Below are 19,079 nucleotides of genomic sequence, written 5' to 3' on the forward strand. Positions count from 1 at the left end.
AAAGATAGAAAATGAAATACAAACATTGAAATAGTGACACAAGGAATAAATACACAGTAAATAACCAATAACAATAACGAGTAATCATAATAACATGGCTATATACAGGAAGTACCAGGTAATAACATGGTTATATACAGGAAGTACTAGGTAATAACATGGTTATATACAAGGAGTACCAGGTAATAACATGGCTATATACAGGAAGTACCAGGTAATAACATGGTTATATACAGGGAGTACCAGGTAATAACATGGCTATATACAGGGAGTACCAGGTAATAACATGGCTATATACAGGAAGTACCAGGTAATAACATGGCTATATACAGGAAGTACCAGGTAATAACATGGCTATATACAGTAGGTACCAGGTAATACCATGGCTATATACAGGGAGTACCAGGTAATAACATGGCTATATACAGGGAGTACCAGGTAATAACATGGCTATATACAGGGAGTACCAGGTAATAACATGGCTATATACAGGGAGTACCAGGTAATAACATGGCTATATACAGGGAATACCAGGTAATAACATGGCTGTATACAGGGAGTACCAGGTAATAACATGGCTATATACAGGGAGTACCAGGTAATAAATAACATGGCTATATACAGAGAATACCAGTACCGAGTCGATGTGCAGGGGTACGAGGTAATTGAGGTATCTATGTACATATAGGTAGGTCTAGAGTAAATAGGCAACATGATAGATATTAAACAATAGTAGCAGCATATGTGGTGAGTGTGTGCAGTGTGTGGGTAGAGTCCAGTGTGTTGGGTAGTGTCCAGTGGGTGGGTAGAGTCCAGTGTCTGGGTAGAGTCCAGTGTCTGGGTAGAGTCTGGTCCGTGGGTAGAGTCCAGTGTGCGGGTAGAGTCCAGTGTGTTGGGTAGTGTCCAGTGTGTTGGGTAGTGTCCAGTGGGTGGGTAGAGTCCAGTGTCTGGGTAGAGTCCGGTCCGTGGGTAGAGTCCAGTGGGTGGGTAGAGTCCAGTGTCTGGGTGGAGTCCGGTCCGTGGGTACAGTCCAGTGTCTGGGTAGAGTCCAGTGTGTTGGGTACAGTCCAGTGTGTTGGGTACAGTCCAGTGTGTTGGGTACAGTCCAGTGTCTGGGTAGAGTCCAGTGTCTGGGTAGAGTCCAGTGTCTGGGTAGAGTCCAGCGTGTGAGTAGAGTCCAGCGTGTGAGTAGAGTCCAGTGTGTTGGGTAGAGTTCAGTGGGTGGGTAGAGTCCAGTGTCTGGGTGGAGTTCGGTCCGTGGGTACAGTCCAGTGTCTGGGTAGAGTCCGGTCCGTGGGTAGAGTCCAGTGTGTTGGGTAGAGTCCAGTGTGTTGGGTAGAGTCCAGTGTGCTGGGTAGAGTCCAGTGTGCTGGGTAGAGTCCAGTGTGCTGGGTAGAGTCCAGTGTGCTGGGTAGAGTCCAGTGTGTTGGGTAGAGTCCAGTGTGTGGGTAGAGTCCAGTGTCTGGGTAGAGTCCGGTCCGTGGGTAGAGTCTAGTGTGTTGAGTAGAGTCTAGTGTGTTGGGTAGAGTCTAGTGTGTTGGGTAGAGTCTAGTGTGTTGGGTAGAGTCCAGTGTGTTGGGTAGAGTCCAGTGTGTTGGGTAGAGTCCAGTGTGTTGGTAGAGTCCGGTGTATTGGGTAGAGTCCGGTGTATTGGGTAGAGTCCGGTGTGTTGGGTAGAGTCCGGTGTGTTGCGTAGAGTCCAGTGTGTGGGTAGAGTCCAGTGTGTGAGTAGAGTCCAGTGTGTGAGTTGAGTCCAGTGTGTGAGTAGAGTCCAGTGTGTGAGTAGAGTCCAGTGTGTCGGGTAGAGTCCAGTGTGTCGGGTAGAGTCCAGTGTGCGGGTAGAGTCCAGTGTGCGGGTAGAGTCCAGTGTGTTGGGTAGAGTCCAGTGTGTTGGGTAGAGTCCAGTGTCTGGGTAGAGTCCGGTCCGTGGGTAGAGTCCAGTGGGTGGGTAGAGTCCAGTGTCTGGGTGGAGTCCGGTCCGTGGGTACAGTCCAGTGTCTGGGTAGTGTCCGGTCCGTGGGTAGAGTCCAGTGTGTTGGGTACAGTCCAGTGTGTGGGTAGAGTCCAGTGTGTTGGGTAGAGTCCAGTGTGTTGGGTAGAGTCCAGCGTCTGGGTAGAGTCCAGCATCTGGGTAGAGTCCAGCATCTGGGTAGAGTCCAGCATCTGGGTAGAGTCCAGCATCTGGGTAGAGTCCAGTGTGCGGGTAGAGTCCAGCGTGTGAGTAGAGTCCAGCGTGTGAGTAGAGTCCAGCGTGTGAGTAGAGTCCAGTGTGTTGGGTAGAGTCTGGTCCGTCGGTAGAGTCCAGTGTGCGGGTAGAGTCCAGTGTGCGGGTAGAGTCCAGTGTGCGGGTAGAGTCCAGTGTGCGGGTAGAGTCCAGTGGGTGGGTAGAGTCCAGTGTCTGGGTGGAGTCCGGTCCGTGGGTACAGTCCAGTGTCTGGGTAGAGTCCGGTCCGTGGGTAGAGTCCAGTGTGTTGGGTAGAGTCCAGTGTGTTGGGTAGAGTCCAGTGTGTTGGGTAGAGTCCAGTGTGTTGGGTAGAGTCCAGTGTGCGGCTAGAGTCCAGTGTGCGGGTAGAGTCCAGTGTGCGGGTAGAGTCCAGTGTGTTGGGTAGAGTCCAGTGTGTTGGGTAGAGTCCAGTGTGTGGGTAGAGTCCAGTGTCTGGGTAGAGTCCGGTCCGTGGGTAGAGTCCAGTGTGTTGAGTAGAGTCCAGTGTGTTGGGTAGAGTCCAGTGTGTTGGGTAGAGTCTAGTGTGTTGGGTAGAGTCCAGTGTGTTGGGTAGAGTCCAGTGTGTGGGTAGAGTCCGGTGTATTGGGTAGAGTCCGGTGTATTGGGTAGAGTCTAGTGTGTTGGGTAGAGTCTAGTGTGTTGGGTAGAGTCCAGTGTGTTGGGTAGAGTCCAGTGTTGGGTAGAGTCCAGTGTGCGGGTAGAGTCCAGTGTGCGGGTAGAGTCCAGTGTGTTGGGTAGAGTCCAGTGTGTTGGGTAGAGTCCAGTGTGTTGGTTAGAGTCCAGTGTGTTGGTTAGAGTCCAGTGTGTTGGTTAGAGTCCAGTGTGTGGATAGAGTCCAGTGAGTGGGTAGAGTCCAGTGTGTTGGGTAGAGTCCAGTGTGTTGGGTAAAGTCCAGTTTGTGGGTAGAGTCCAGTTTGTTTGCACAGAGTCAGTACAAGATCGTGCAAAAAAGGGTCAATTTGGGTACTCCCGGTAACGTTTGATTAGCTACATTATTTTGCAGTTTTGCTTAGCCTCTATGGGCTAGGTGGGACGCTTGCGTCCCACCTACTCAACAGCCAGTTGAATCCTGTGGCGCGTTATTCAAATCCCTATTACTTCAATTTTTCAAAAATATGACTATTTTACACCATTTTAAAGATAAAACTCTCGTTAATCTAACCACACTGTCCGATTTCAAAAAGGCTTTACAACGAAAGCAAAACATTAGATTATGTCAGCAGAGTACCGAGCCAGAAATAATCAGACACCCATTTTTCAAGCTAGCATATAATGTCACATAAACCCAAACCACAGCTAAATGCAGCACTAACCTTTGATGATCTTCATCAGATGACAACCCTAGGACATTATGTTATACAATACATGCATGTTTTGTTCAATCAAGTTCATATTTATATCAAAAAACAGCTTTTTACATTAGCATGTGACTAGCATGTGACTGGCATTCCCACCGAACACTGCCGGTGAATTTACTAAATTACTCACGATAAACGTTCACAAAAAGCATAACAATTATTTTAAGAATTATAGATACAGAACTCCTCTATGCAATCGATATGTCCGATTTTAAAATAGCTTTTCGGTGAAAGCACATTTTGCAATATTCTCAGTAGATAGCCCGGCATCACAGGGCTAGCTATTTAGACACCCAGCAGGTTTAGCACTCATCAAAGTCAGATTTACTATAAGAAAAATTTTCTTACCTTTGTTGTCTTCGTCAGAATGCACTCTACTTCTACTTCAATAACAAATGTTGGTTTGGTCCAAAATAATCCATCGTTATATCCAAACAGCAGCGTTTTGTTCGTGCGTTCTAGACACTATCCTAAAGGCTAAATCAGGGTTACGAGCATGGCACAATTCGTGACAAAAGAATTCAATATTCCATTACCGTACTTCGAAGCATGTCAACCGCTGTTTAAAATCAATTTTTATGCCATTTTTCTCATAAAAAAGCGATAATATTCCGACCGGGAATCTGCGTTTAGATAAACAGACAAAGGAAAACAAAGCATTCGGTTGAAGCGGGCACGCGCCTAAGCCCATAGTACTCTGAGTGGCCACTTGCCAAAAGCGATAAAGTGTTTCAGCCAGAGCCTGTCTCGATATCGTTCAACGTTTTCCCGGGCTCTGAGACCCTATGGAAGACGTAGGAAGTGTCACGTTATTGCACAGATCCTGAGTCTTCAATAAAAAGAGCCAAGATGAAACACTACTTCTCAGACAGGCCACTTCCTGCTTGAAATCTTCTCAGGTTTTGGCCTGCCATAGGAGTTCTGTTATACTCACAGACACCATTCAAACAGTTTTAGAAACTTTAGGGTGTTTTCTATCCAAAGCCAATAATTATATGCATATTCTAGTTACTGGGCAGGAGTAGTAACCAGATTAAATCGGGTACGTTTTTTATCCAGCCGTGTCAATACTGCCCCCTATCCCCAACAGGTTTTTAACGATCTTATGGCTTGGGGGTAGAAGCTGTTCAGGGTCCTGTTAGTTCCAGAGAGAAGAGTCTATGGGTGGCTTGAGTCTTTGGCCCGTCTGGTATAAAGGTCCTGTATGGCAGGGCAGCTCGGTCTGTGTGATGTACTGGGTCATATTCACCACCCTCTGGAGCGCCTTGGGCCGGGTGCCTTGCAGTTGCCATACCAAGCGGTGATGCAGCCAGTCAAGGTGTAATGAATGGTGCAGTTGTAGAACCTTTTCAGGATCTGAGGGCCCCATGCCAAATCTTTTCAGCTTCCTGAGAGTGAAGAGGCGCTGTCATGCCCTCTTCATAACTGTGTGGGTGTGTGTGGACCATGTTCATTCTTAGGTGATGTGGATACAGAGGAACTTGAAGCTCTCGACCTGCTCCACTACAGCCCCAATGATGAGAATGTTAGGCTCCTCTTATTTTCTATAAAGTAGTTTTAGGCTCCTCTTATCTTCTATAAAGTAGTCTAGCCCGATCAGTCTCTGGGTAAAAAGCATGGATGATAAACCAACATCCTGTAGCATTATACAGTGGAGCCCTCCAGGACTACAGTCTAGTGTAGTGGGATCAATACACAGTGGAGCCCTCCAGGACTACAGTCTAGTGTAGTGGGATCAATACAGAGTGGAGCCCTCCAGGACTACAGTCTAGTGTAGTGGGATCAATACACAGTGGAGCCCTCCAGGACTACAGTCTAGTGTAGTGGGATCAATACACAGTGGAGCTCTCCAGGACTACAGTCTAGTGTAGTGGGATCAATACACAGTGGAGCCCTCCAGGACTACAGTCTAGTGGGATCAATACAGAGTGGAGCCCTCCAGGACTACAGAGTCTAATGTAGTGGGATCAATACACAGTGGAGCCCTCCAGGACTACAGTCTAGTGTAGTGGGATCAATACACAGTGGAGCTCTCCAGGACTACAGTCTAGTGTAGTGGGATCAATACACAGTGGAGCCCTCCAGGACTACAGCCTAGTGGGATCAATACACAGTGGAGCCCTCCAGGACTACAGAGTCTAATGTAGTGGGATCAATACACAGTCGAGCCCTCCAGGACTACAGTCTGGTGTAGTGGGATCAATACACAGTGGAGCCCTCCAGGACTACAGTCTAGTGTAGTGGGATCAATACACAGTGGAGCTCTCCAGGACTACAGTCTAGTGTAGTGGGATCAATACACAGTGGAGCCCTCCAGGACTACAGTCTAGTGGGATCAATACAGAGTGGAGCCCTCCAGGACTACAGAGTCTAATGTAGTGGGATCAATACACAGTGGAGCCCTCCAGGACTACAGTCTAGTGTAGTGGGATCAATACACAGTGGAGCTCTCCAGGACTACAGTCTAGTGTAGTGGGATCAATACACAGTGGAGCCCTCCAGGACTACAGCCTAGTGGGATCAATACACAGTGGAGCCCTCCAGGACTACAGAGTCTAATGTAGTGGGATCAATACACAGTCGAGCCCTCCAGGACTACAGTCTGGTGTAGTGGGATCAATACACAGTGGAGCCCTCCAGGACTACAGTCTAGAGGGATCAATACACAGTGGAACCCTCCAGGATTACAGAGTCTAGTGTAGTGGAATCAATACACAGTGGAGCCCTCCAGGACTACAGTCTAGTGGGATCAATACACAGTGGAGCCCTCCAGGACCTACAGTCTAGTGGGATCAATACACAGTGGAACCCTCCAGTCTAGTGTAGTGGGATCAATACACAGGGGTTAGTCCTCTAGGGAAGACTGTAGTATCCACCACAGGGGTTAGCCCATTAGGGAAGACTGTAGTATCCACCACAGGGGTTAGTCCATTGGGGAAGACTGTAGTTTCCACCACAGGGGTTAGCGCTCTAGGGAAGACTGTAGTATCCACCACAGGGGTTAGTCCATTAGGGAAGACTGTAGTATCCACCAGAGGGGTTAGCCCATTAGGGAAGACTGTAGTATCCACCACAGGGGTTAGCCCATTAGGGAATACTTTTGTATCCACCACAGGGGTTAGCCCGTTAGGGAAAACTGTAGTTTCCACCACAGGGGTTAGCGCTCTAGGGAAGACTGTAGTATCCACCACAGGGGTTAGCCCATTAGGGAAGACTGTAGTATCCACCACAGGGGTTGGCCCTCTAGGGAAGACTGTAGTATCCACCACAGGGGTTAGCCCTCTAGGGAAGACTGTAGTATCCACCACAGGGGTTAGCCCATTAGGGAAGACTGTAGTATCCACCACAGGGGTTAGCCCTCTAGGGAAGACTGTAGTATCCACCACAGGAGTTAGTCTATTAGGGAAGACTGTAGTATCCATCGCAGGGGTTAGCCCATTAGGGAAGACTGTAGTATCCACTACAGGGGTTAGCCCATTAGGGAAGACTGTAGTATCCACCACAGGGGTTAGCCCTCTAGGGAAGACTGTAGTATCCACCACAGGGGTTAGCCCTCTAGGGAAGACTGTAGTATCCACCACAGGGGTTAGCCCTCTAGGGAAGACTCCTAACAAATAGGAACATAGACCTAATGATCAGTCACACATGACGGTGAACATCGGACAGAGTTTAATGTGATCAGGGGATCAGTAACCAGAGAAAGTTGAAAACCACACAGTTAGAGGATGCCTGCTCAGTGCTCACACACAGATCAGCTTTGTAATCACTGATTTAGAGGGCCTTTAGTACGACTGGGGAACCCCCACAGTTAGTCATTAGTATAGACGAATTACACAGGTCAGTCGCGAGATCAGGGAGGAGAGACACACATAATCATTAACTAGGGTGTCACCATCACCCTTTACGACCCGTCAGTTAGTTAGTTAGTTAGACAGCTAGTTAGTTAGTTAGTTAGTTAGTTAGTTAGTTAGTTAGTTAGTTAGTTAGTTAGTTAGTTAGTTAGTTAGTTAGTTAGTTAGTTAGTTCTGAGGGTCGGCGTCATATGTGTTTTCAGTGGCATGAGGACTCTGTCTGATAAGCAGAGCTGACATTGTTACATTTTACATTTAAATCGTTTAGCATACATACTTGTCCAGGGCGACTTACAGGAGCAATTGGGGTTAAGTGCCTTGCTGAAGGGCACATCGGCAGATATTTCACCTAGTCAGCTCGGGGATTCAAACCAGCAAACTTTCGGTAACTGGCCCAAGGCTGTTAATCTTCAGTAACTGGCCCAAGGCTGTTAATCTTCGGTAACTAGCCCAAGGCTGTTAACCTTCGGTAACTGTCCCAAGGTTGTTAATCGCTAGGCTAGCTGCCACCCATTCTTCACACTCTATTACAGGTGGTGAGGTTACCTTTACCTTGGCAGTAACAATGTTCTCCTCAATTATCGGGACCATTGACTTTTCCCTCATTGAGATTCTTAACTGCGTCCTAAATGGCACCCTATTCCCTACATAGTGGACAACTTTTGACCAGAGCACTATTCCCTACATAGTGCACTACTTTAGACCAGAGCCCTATGGGCCCTGCTCAAAAGTAGTCCACTATGGAGGGAATAGGGTGCCATTTGGGAAACAAACCTTATCTATCTCAAATCCATTACACTGGAAGCTGGAGAGATGAGGGAGGATTGGAAACTGGAGAGATTAAGGAGAATTGGAAGCTGGAGAGATAAGGGAGGATTGGAAGCTGGAGAGATAAGGGAGGATTTGAAGCTGAAGAGATTAGGGAGGATTGGAAGCTGGAGAGATAAAGGAGGATTAGAAGCTGGAGAGATGAGGGGGATTGGAAGCTGGAGAGATGAGGGAGGATTAGAAACTGGAGAGATTAGGGAAGATTGGAAGCTGGAGAGATGAGGGGGGATTGGAAGCTGAGGATAAGGGAGTATTGGAAGCTGGAGAGATGAGGGAGGATTGGAAGTTGGAGAGATGAGGGAGGTTGGAAGCTGAAAATGAGAGATGATTGAATTTGAAGATAAGGGAGGATTTCTACTCCCATGTTTTTTCCTATGTTGCAATCTGTCTGTTATTGTTCCATTGAGAGAAAACTTGTCCTAGCGACAGAGAGGAAGTATGGAAAATACTGTAGGCACTGGCCACTAAGGGTACATCATATGGCTGGCACTGGCCACTAAGGGTACATCGTATGGCTGGCACTGGCCACTAAGGGTACATCGTATGACTGTCACTGGCCACTAAGTGTACATCGTATGGCTGGCACTGGCCACTAAGAGTACATCGTATGGCTGTCACTGGCCACTAAGAGTACATCGTATGGCTGGCACTGGCCACTAGGAGTACATCGTGTGGCTGGCACTGGCCACTAAGGGTACATCGTATGGCTGGCACTGGCCACTAAGAGTACATCGTATGGCTGGCACTGGCCACTAGGAGTACATCATATGGCTGGCACTGGCCACTAAGTGTACATCGTATGGCTGGCACTGGCCACTAAGTGTACATCGTATGGCTGTCACTGGCCACTAAGAGTACATCGTATGGCTGTCACTGGCCACTAAGTGTACATCGTATGGCTGTCACTGGCCACTAAGGGTACATCGTATGGCTGGCACTGGCCACTAAGGGTACATCGTATGGCTGGCACTGGCCACTAAGGGTACATCGTATGGCTGGCACTGGCCACTAAGAGTACATCGTATGGCTGGCACTGGCCACTAGGAGTACATCATATGGCTGGCACTGGCCACTAAGTGTACATCGTATGGCTGACACTGGCCACTAAGGGTACATCGTATGGCTGTCACTGGCCACTAAGAGTACATTGTATGGCTGTCACTGGCCACTAAGAGTACATCGTATGGCTGTCACTGGCCACTAAGAGTACATCGTATGGCTGTCACTGGCCACTAAGGGAAACATCGTATGGCTGTCACTGGCCACTAAGGGTACATCGTATGGCTGTCACTGGCCACTAAGAGTACATCGTATGGCTGTCACTGGCCACTAAGAGTACATCGTATGGCTGTCACTGGCCACTAAGAGTACATCGTATGGCTGTCACTGGCCACTAAGGGTACATCGTATGGCTGTCACTGGCCACTAAGGGTACATCGTATGGCTGTCACTGGCCACTAAGAGTACATCGTATGGCTGTCACTGGCCACTAAGAGTACATCGTATGGCTGTCACTGGCCACTAAAAGTACATCGTATGGCTGGCACTGGCCACTAAGTGTACATCGTATGGCTGTCACTGGCCACTAAGAGTACATCGTATGGCTGTCAATAGCACTATCGAAAGTCCTCCCCCCCCGACTCCCCACTCCCCACTGAGACTGAGCCAAGTCAAACTAACCTACCCCATAGCTAATAGGTTTACCACCCCCACTCCTCCTCAAACTCGAGACAAGAACCACCTCTGGCAGGTCACAGGGGCAGCTAGCCTGGACAGATGGGACCCACGATCCACCCCCTACTCCCAAAAAAAACCTTCCTTTCACAACCCTTGTCTGTCAGTCAGTCTGACGGGACAAACCACCACCACCGACTCCCACCACAGTCAGAATGGAAATGAGCGTATAATTTGGGCCAGCCCTTTGACGAGAGATCTCCAGTCTCCAGAGGGTTAAGAGTTAGGCCAATTAACCCTTATTACAGAAAGAAAGGGCACTTAAATCAGACGGGAAACCTGAGAAGCTTACAGGGCCGCAGCAGAGGAATGTCTGAAGGCCTTTAAAGGAGAGGAGACAAAGAGGAAACCTCCTATAGGCTACCCTTAACCTTCAACCTCACAGACAGGAAATTGCAAATTGACAGCCATACGATGTACTTCTAACATGCTCTCTCTCTCTCTCTCTCTCTCTCTCTCTCTCTCTCTCTCTCTCTCTCTCTCTCTCTCTCTCTCTCTCTCTCTCTCTCTCTCTCTCTCTCTCTCTCTCTCTCTCTCTCTCTCTCTCTCTCTCTCTCTCTCTCTCTCTCTCTCTCATAGTCATGGAGCAGGAAGGACCTCTCCTCTGAGACCAGAGTGCTAATCTCCTCTAGGGTTAATGTGATTACGGTAACAATCACATCAATGACCCGAGGGCCTTTGGGAGATCAGGGATCCAGGATTCCCTTTAGGTCTGCTACCGACCCGTTCACATGTGCAAACACAGTCCCTGTGACTCCCCTAACCTTAACCTCTTAGCCCTAACCCTGCATACTAGACAGGACACTGATCTAAGCCATTAGCCCTAACCCTGCATACTAGACAGCACACTGAGCCAGACACGGTGGCAGTCCCTAGTTCTGTTGTTCTGTCCTGTTCTCACTGAGCTGAGCTTTGGAACGAGTCAATGACTGAATCAGGTCCACCCAGCAACAATATAGACTAAGGCTGAACAGCCTACCATAGAGAGATGGATATCTAGCTTTTGTTGTTAGACAGTCAGTGGATACATCCCAAAGAGCACCCTAATCCCTATATAGCCCCATGAGCCCTGGTCAAAAGTAGTTCACTATATAGGGAATAGGGTGCCATTTGGGACTTCACTAATGCCATCAGCGCCATGGCCCGTATTCCAATCTAGTTACCACAGCCACATGGAATCTCTCGTATTACACTGGGTTTGTGTGGCATTGAGGGGTGCCTGGTTGGATTGCTGAATGACTCAGTCCCTCTCAGGGTGCCTGATTGAAGTGCTGACTGACTCAGTCCCTCTCAGGGTGCGTGGTTGGAGTGTTGACTGACTCAGTCCCTCTCAGGGTGCGTGGTTGGAGTGCTGACTGACTCAGTCCTTCTCGGGGTGCGTGATTGGAGTGCTGACTGACTCAGTCCCTCTCAGGGCACCTGATTGGAGTGCTGACTGACTCAGTCCCTCTCATCACAAGAATGTAGTGCTTTGATTTTGAGCATCTGAGATGAGGTGTTTTGACTTTGAGTGATGAAGTGCTTTCCCCCCAGCTGGTCTTATGCTCATACTCAAGGTTGGGGCTGGCCACAATCTCTCTTCTGTTTCAGAAATGGAACATGTTTTTTTTATAATAGGGTATCATTATTATAATTTGGTTGCTTTTATATATTATATTTAGGCAATAAGGCCAGAGGAGGTGTGGTATATGGCCAATATACTACGGGTTAACCTCTCTAGGGTAGGGGGCAGTATTTTCACATCCGGATAAAAAACGTACCCGATTTAATCTGGTTATTACTACTGCCCAGAAGCTAGAATATGCATATAATTGTTTGATTTGGATAGAAAACACCCTAAAGTTTCTAAAACTGTTTGAATGGTGTCTGTGAGTATAACAGAACTCATATGGCAGGCAAAAACCTGAGAAGATTCTGTACAGGAAGTGCCCTCTCTGACCATTTGTTGGCCTTCTACACTCTCTTTATTGAAAAGAAAGGTTCTCTGCTGTAACGTGACACTTTCTGAGGCTCCCATAGGCTCTCAGAAGGCGCCAGAACGTTGAATGATGACTCTGCTGTCCCAGGCTGAAAAACAGTAGCGCATTTGGTAAGTGGTCGATCTGATAACAATGAGACGGGTGCGCACGTGCACGTGAAGAGTCCATTTTAGATTTTGAGTCTTTGAACGGAAAGGACGTCTCCCGGTCGGAATATTATCGCTTTTTTACAAGAAAAATCGCATAAAAATTGATTTTAAACAGCGTTTGACATGCTTCGAAGTACGGTAATGGAATATTTTGAATTTTTTTGTCACGATACGCGTCCGCGTGTCACCGTTCGGATAGTGTCTTGAACACAAGAACAAAACAGAGGATATTTGAACATAACTATGGATTATTTTGAACCAAAACAACATTTGTGGATGAAGTAGAAGTCCTGGGAGTGCATTCTGACGAAGAACAGCAAAGGTAATCCAATTTTTCTTATAGTAAATCTGAATTTGGTGAGTGCCAAACTTGGTGGGTGTCAAAATAGCTAGCCCGTGATGGCGAGCTATCTACTCAGAATATTGCAAAATGTGCTTTTGCCGAAAATCTATTTTAAAATCGGACACCGCGATTGCATAAAGGAGTTCTGTATCTATAATTCTTAAAATAATTGTTATGTTTTTTGTGAACGTTTATCGTGAGTAATTTAGTAAATTCACCGGAAGTTTGCGCTGGGTATGCTAGTTCTGAACGTCACATGCTAATGTAAAAAGCTGGTTTTTGATATAAATATGAACTTGATTGAACAAAACATGCATGTATTGTATAACATAATGTCCTAGGAGTGTCATCTGATGAAGATCATCAAAGGTTAGTGCTGCATTTAGCTGTGGTTTTGGTTTTTGTGACATTATATGCTAGCTTGAAAAATGGGTGTCTGACTATTTCTGGCTGGGTACTCTCCTGACATAATCTAATGTTTTGCTTTCATTGTAAAGCCTTTTTGAAATCGGACAGTGTGGTTAGATTAACGAGGGTCTTGTCTTTAAAATGGTGTAAAATAGTCATATGTTTGAGAAATTGAAGTAATAGCATTTCTAAGGTATTTGAATATCGCGCCACGGGATTCCACTGGCTGTTGAGTAGGTGGGACGATTTCGTTCTTATGCACAACAAACATTTTGGGGGTCTACTCCCGCTCCTCTCCTCCTTCTTTCGACGTCGCCGCTATACTAACCACCGGTCCTGGGATCCATCATTACGCACACCTGGCATCCGTCATTACGCGCACCTGGCATCCATCATTACGCGCACCTGGCATCCATCATTACGCGCACCTGGCATCCATCATTACGCGCACCTGGCATCCATCATTACGCGCACCTGGCATCCATCATTACGCGCACCTGGCATCCATCATTACACGCACCTGCAGATCATTAGGATACTCTCCTGGACTCCATTACCTTCCTGATTACCTTCCCTTTATCTGTCACTCCCTTGGGTTCCTTCCTCAGTCGGTATTGTTCCTGAGTTCATGCATCATCGTCACTGTTACGCCGTCTCGTTTCATGTTGGTTGTTTTAAACGTTTCACCTGCACCTGCTTCTCGACTCACAGCGTCTCCGTTACACATACCCATTGGTATAAGGTCTGATATACCACAGCTTTCAGCCAATCAGCATTCAGGGCTCAAACCACCCAGTTTATAATATACATTATATCATATGTAATATAATATCTTCCATCTTGGCACCGATTTTATTACTGTTAAGAATAACATAAGACTCACACAACTTCCTTATAGGCCTACCTTACAGCACATTTTCTATACACCACCAGTCCTCTCGACTAACAAATGGCCTGAAACTGAAAATTACGGATGGGAAGATTGATACCGGAGCTCCAGTGCAGTTTTCACGACTGATCCGACACGAAGTACAAGAAGAGGGTATCTGCAGCCCAATATGGCAACCAGAATTATGGGCGAGTTGGTGTGTCGAAAGAAAAGGAGTGGGCGTGTAGAAAGGAGTGGGTGTGTGTAAAGGAGTGGGTGTGTGTAAAGAAGTGTGTGTGTGTAAAGAAGTGTGTGTGTGTGGAAAGGAGTGGGTGTGTATAAAGAAGTGGGTGTGTGTAAAGAAGTGGGTGTGTGTAAAGAAGTGGGTGTGTGTAAAGAAGTGGGTGTGTGGAAAGAAGTGGGTGTGTGGAAAGAAGTGGGTGTGTGGAAAGAAGTGGGTGTGTGGAAAGGAGTGTGTGTGTGTAAAGAAGTGGGTGTGTGGAAAGAAGTGGATGTGTGGAAAGGAGTGGGTGTGTGTGAAGAAGTGTGTGTGTGTAAAGAAGTGGATGTGTGTAAAGTAGTGGGTGTGTGTGGAAAGGAGTGGGTGCATCGAAAGGAAAGGAATAACCACACAACTACTGTACCATTACTGTTTGGACTTCTGTTTTGAACCCAGAGGATGAGTCTGAGTGCTATTTCACTTTTGGTTTTAATAAATGGTACATTTTCAGTTATTTTCCATTCAAAGTACTGATGATGGGTGTACTGTTGATTGGAAGTGTTGTATGTGCTGTGACTGTCACCCTGATATTGGCTACTAGGTAGCTACATACCACGCCGTTACAGAACGAAGGGAGCGAAGGACCCTGTGTTCTGGTGTTGTTGCCGTTCATGCCCTCCCCATTCAGTAGACTGTATGTACAGTCGTGGTCAAAAGTTTTGAGAATGACACAAATATTAATTTTCACAAAGTCTGCTGCCTCAGTTTGTATGATGGCAATTTGCATATACTCCAGAATGTTATGAAGAGTGATCAGATGAATTGCAATTAATTGCAAAGTCACTCTTTGCCATGCAAATGAACTGAATCCCCAAAAAACATTTCCACTGCATTTCAGCCCTGCCACAAAAGGACCAGCTGACATCATGTCAGTGATTCTCTCGTTAACACAGGTGTGAGTGTTGACGAGGACAAGGCTGGAGATCACTCTGTCATGCTGATTGAGTTCGAATAACAGACTGGAAGCTTCAAAAGGAGGGTGGTGCTTGGAATCATTGTTCTTCCTCTTTCAACCATGCACGGAAACACGTGCCGTCATCATTGCTTTGCACAAAAAGGGCTTCACAGGCAAGGATATTGCTGCCAGTAAGATTGCACCTAAATCAACCATTTATCGGATCATCAAGAACTTCAAGGAGAGCGGTTCAATTGTTGTGAAAAAGGCTTCAGGGCGCCCAAGAAAGTTCAGCAAGCGCCAGGACCGTCTCCTAAAGTTGATTCAGCTGCGGGATCGGGGCACCACCAGTTCAGAGCTTGCTCAGGAATTGCAGCAGGCAGGTGTGAGTGCATCTGCATGCACAGTGAGGCGAATACTTTTGGAGGATGGCCTGGTGTCAAGAAGGGCAGCAAAGGAGCCACTTCTCTCCAGGAAAAACATCAGGGACAGACTGATATTCTGCAAAAAGTACAGGGATTGTGGCTCAGTTGGTAGAGCATGGTGTTTGCAATGCCAGCATTGTGTGTGCAACGCCAGGGTTGTGGGTTTGATTCCCATGGGAGGCCAGTACAAAAAAATGCATGAAATGAAATGTATGCATTCACTACTGGAAGTCGCTCTGGATAAGAGCGTCTGCTAAATGACTAAAATGTAATGTAAAATGGATTGGACTGCTGAGGACAGGGGTAAAGTCATTTTCTCTGATGAATCCCCTTTCCGATTGTTTGGGGCATCCGGAAAAAAGCTTGGCAGGAGATGACAAGGTGAGCGCTACCATCAGTCCTGTGTCATGCCAACAGAAAAGCATCCTGAGACCATTCATGTGTGGGGTTGCTTCTCAGCCAAGGGAGTGGGCTCACTCACAATTTTGCCTAAGAACACAGCTATGAATAAAGAATGGTACTAACACATCCTCCGAGAGCAACTTCTCCCAACGATCCAGGAACAGTTTGGTGACACAAAATGCCTTTTCCAGCATGATGGAGCACATTTACATTTTTACAGTTATGCCATTTAGCAGACGCTCTTATCCAGAGCGACTTACAAATTGATGCAATCACCTTATGATATCCAGTGGAACAACCACTTTACAATAGTACATCTATATCTTTTTTTTTTTTTGGGGGGGGGGGGGGGGGGGGGGTAGGGGGGGAGGGTTAGAAGGATTACTTTATCCTATCCCAGGTATTCCTTAAAGAGGTGGGGTTTCAGGTGTCTCCGGAAGGTGGTGATTGACTCCGCTGTCCTGGCGTCGTGAGGGAGCTTGTTCCACCATTGGGGTGCCAGAGCAGCGAACAGTTTTGACTGGGCTGAGCGGGAACTGTGCTTCCGCAGAGGTAGGGAGGCAAGCAGGCCAGAGGTGGATGAACGCAGTGCCCTTCTTTGGGTGTAGCGACTGATCAGAGCCTGAAGGTACGGAGGTGCCGTTCCCCTCACAGCTCCGTAGGCAAGCACCATGGTCTTGTAGCAGATGCGAGCTTCAACTGGAAGCCAGTGAAGTGTGCGGAGGAGCGGGGTGACGTGAGAGAACTTGGGAAGGTTGGGAGATGGGAGATGACAAGTGCCTGGATTAGGACCTGCGCCGCTTCCTGTGTAAGGCAGGGTCGTACTCTGCGAATGTTGTAGAGCATGAACCTACAGGATCGGGTCACCGCCTTGATGTTAGCGGAGAACGACAGGGTGTTGTCCAGGGTCACGCCAAGGCTCTTAGCACTCTGGGAGGAGGACACAATGGAGTTGTCAACCGTGATGGCGAGATCATGGAACGGGCAGTCCTTCCCCGGGAGGAAGAGCAGCTCCGTCTTGCCGAGGTTCAGCTTGAGGTGGTGATCTGTCATCCACACTGATATGTCTGCCAGACATGCAGAGGTGCGATTTGCCACCTGGTTATCAGAAGGGGGAAAGGCGAAGATGAATTGTGTGTCGTCTGCGTAGCAATGATAGGAGAGACCATGTGAGGATATGACAGAGCCAAGTGACTTGGTGTATAGCGAGAATAGGAGAGGGCCTAGAACTGAGCCCTGGGGGACACCAGTGGTGAGAGCACGTGGTGCGGAGACGGATTCTCGCCACGCCACCTGGTAGGAGCGACCTGTCAGGTAGGACGCAATCCAAGAGTGAGCTGCGCCGGAGATGCCCAACTCGGAGAGGGTGGAGAGGAGGATCTGATGGTTCACAGTATCAAAGGCAGCAGATAGGTCAAGAAGGATGAGAGCAGAGGAGAGAGAGTTAGCTTTAGCAGTGCGGAGAGCCTCCGTGACACAGAGAAGAGCAGTCTCAGTTGAATGACCAGTCTTGAAACCTGACTGATTTGGATCAAGAAGGTCATTCTGAGAGAGATAGCAAGAGAGCTGGCCAAGGACAGCACGCTCAAGAGTTTTGGAGAGAAAAGAAAGAAGGGATACTGGTCTGTAGTTGTTGACATCGGAGGGATCGAGTGTAGGTTTCTTGAGAAGGGGTGCAACTCTCGCTCTCTTGAAGACGGAAGGGACATAGCCAGCGGATTGCTTAATGTAATTGTCAATAAAAGCCTTTGACACTTATGAAATGCTTGTAATTATACTTCAGTATTCCATAGTAACATCTGACAAAAATATCTAAAGACACTGAAGCAGCAAACTTTGTGGAAATTAATATTTGTTTCATTCTGAAAACTTTTGGCCACGACTGTACTGTATGTATCAAGGTAACATCTAGTTGGTTATCAATATTATCAATAATATTAGTTATTTCTTGTGTAGACTGCTAGCCTAGTTTAAATAAAATCATGGGAGGGAAAAAAATAGCCATGTTAGCTACCGCCTGCTAAACCATGATACAGCTGCCCAGTGGGAAACACCTCAGGTCAGCAGGTGGCTCCATACAACGCCAGTGCACTAGTCTCATTTGCACCGGCTTATCGACTCGTCGTGCTGCCCAATCAGCCACGCAAAACGGTCTTGAGTGGCAACAAATCTGCCCAATTAGCTGATTCGCTTTCCATACAACCAGTCCTTTCGACACACCTACTCACCCATACTTTGGTTGCCATATTGGGCTGCAGATACTCATACTTGCAAAGTACTGGTGTTCTTTCCAAAGTAACATTATCACGTGATCAATAACGTCCAAAGCTTTGTTTGATCACATGCTTTTTCAAACTGTGCTTTTTCTAAAAGCAAGATCCCACTGATTTCGCCTTGGTTCCGGTGCTTTCTTCGATTCCAAGTTTTCCTCAAACAACAACTGCTCTATTTTGTGTCCGATCTCAAAAATGTGTCTGGGACAGCTAATTTATGGCCAACGTCATGTAGTGTACTTTGGGGAACTTTGGGGTGGGGGCAAAATAAGGAACATAATGACTTGATGTAAGCACGAATGTAAAGAATCACGATTGCTAACATAAAAATGCAAGCTCTCATCTGAACATGAATAAAAAGGTAACGTTAATTACACGCAACATGGTGGGAAAGGGCATGAGTCCCATCGAGAAACCCAACAAATGCCAGAGTAGCCGAGTGTAATGTCTTTATTAAGTTGATGTGTGAGTATTTATTTTATTGCTATCATGAATAACATCATGCACAATCCAGTGATCATCAGATTCTCTTGTCTTTTTGGTGATCTTTGTATTTCCCCCCTCGAAATCGCAACAGGCCGAACAGGCTGCTAAACAGCCAGTTGGTTTCCTTCCCTCTGACCATAAAATCATCTGTATCTACTTGATCAAGCCACTCCTATTTGCTATATCTTCAATTTAAGCCTACTAGAAAGTGTGTGCCCTCAGGCCTGGAGAGAATCAAAAGTAATTCCGCTACCTAAGAATAGTAAAGCCCCCTTTACTGGCTCAAATAGCCGACTAATCAGCCTGTTACCAACTCTTAGCAAACTTTTGTAAAAATTAGTGTTTGACCAGATGCAATGCTATTTTACAGTAAACTAATTGGCAACAGACTTTCAGCATGCTTAGAGGGAAGGACATTCAACAAGCACAGAACTTTCACAAATGACTGATGATTTGCTGAGAGAAATTGATGATAAAAAGATTGTGGGGGCTGTTTTGCTAGACTAATGTGCGGCTTTTAACATGATCGATCATAGTCTGTTGCTGGGAAAATGCATGTGTTATGGCTTTACACCG

The sequence above is a fragment of the Salmo salar genome, chromosome 19 (genome assembly GCF_965601325.2).
Source record: "Salmo salar chromosome 19, fSalSal1, whole genome shotgun sequence".
Classification (NCBI taxonomy): domain Eukaryota; kingdom Metazoa; phylum Chordata; class Actinopteri; order Salmoniformes; family Salmonidae; genus Salmo; species Salmo salar.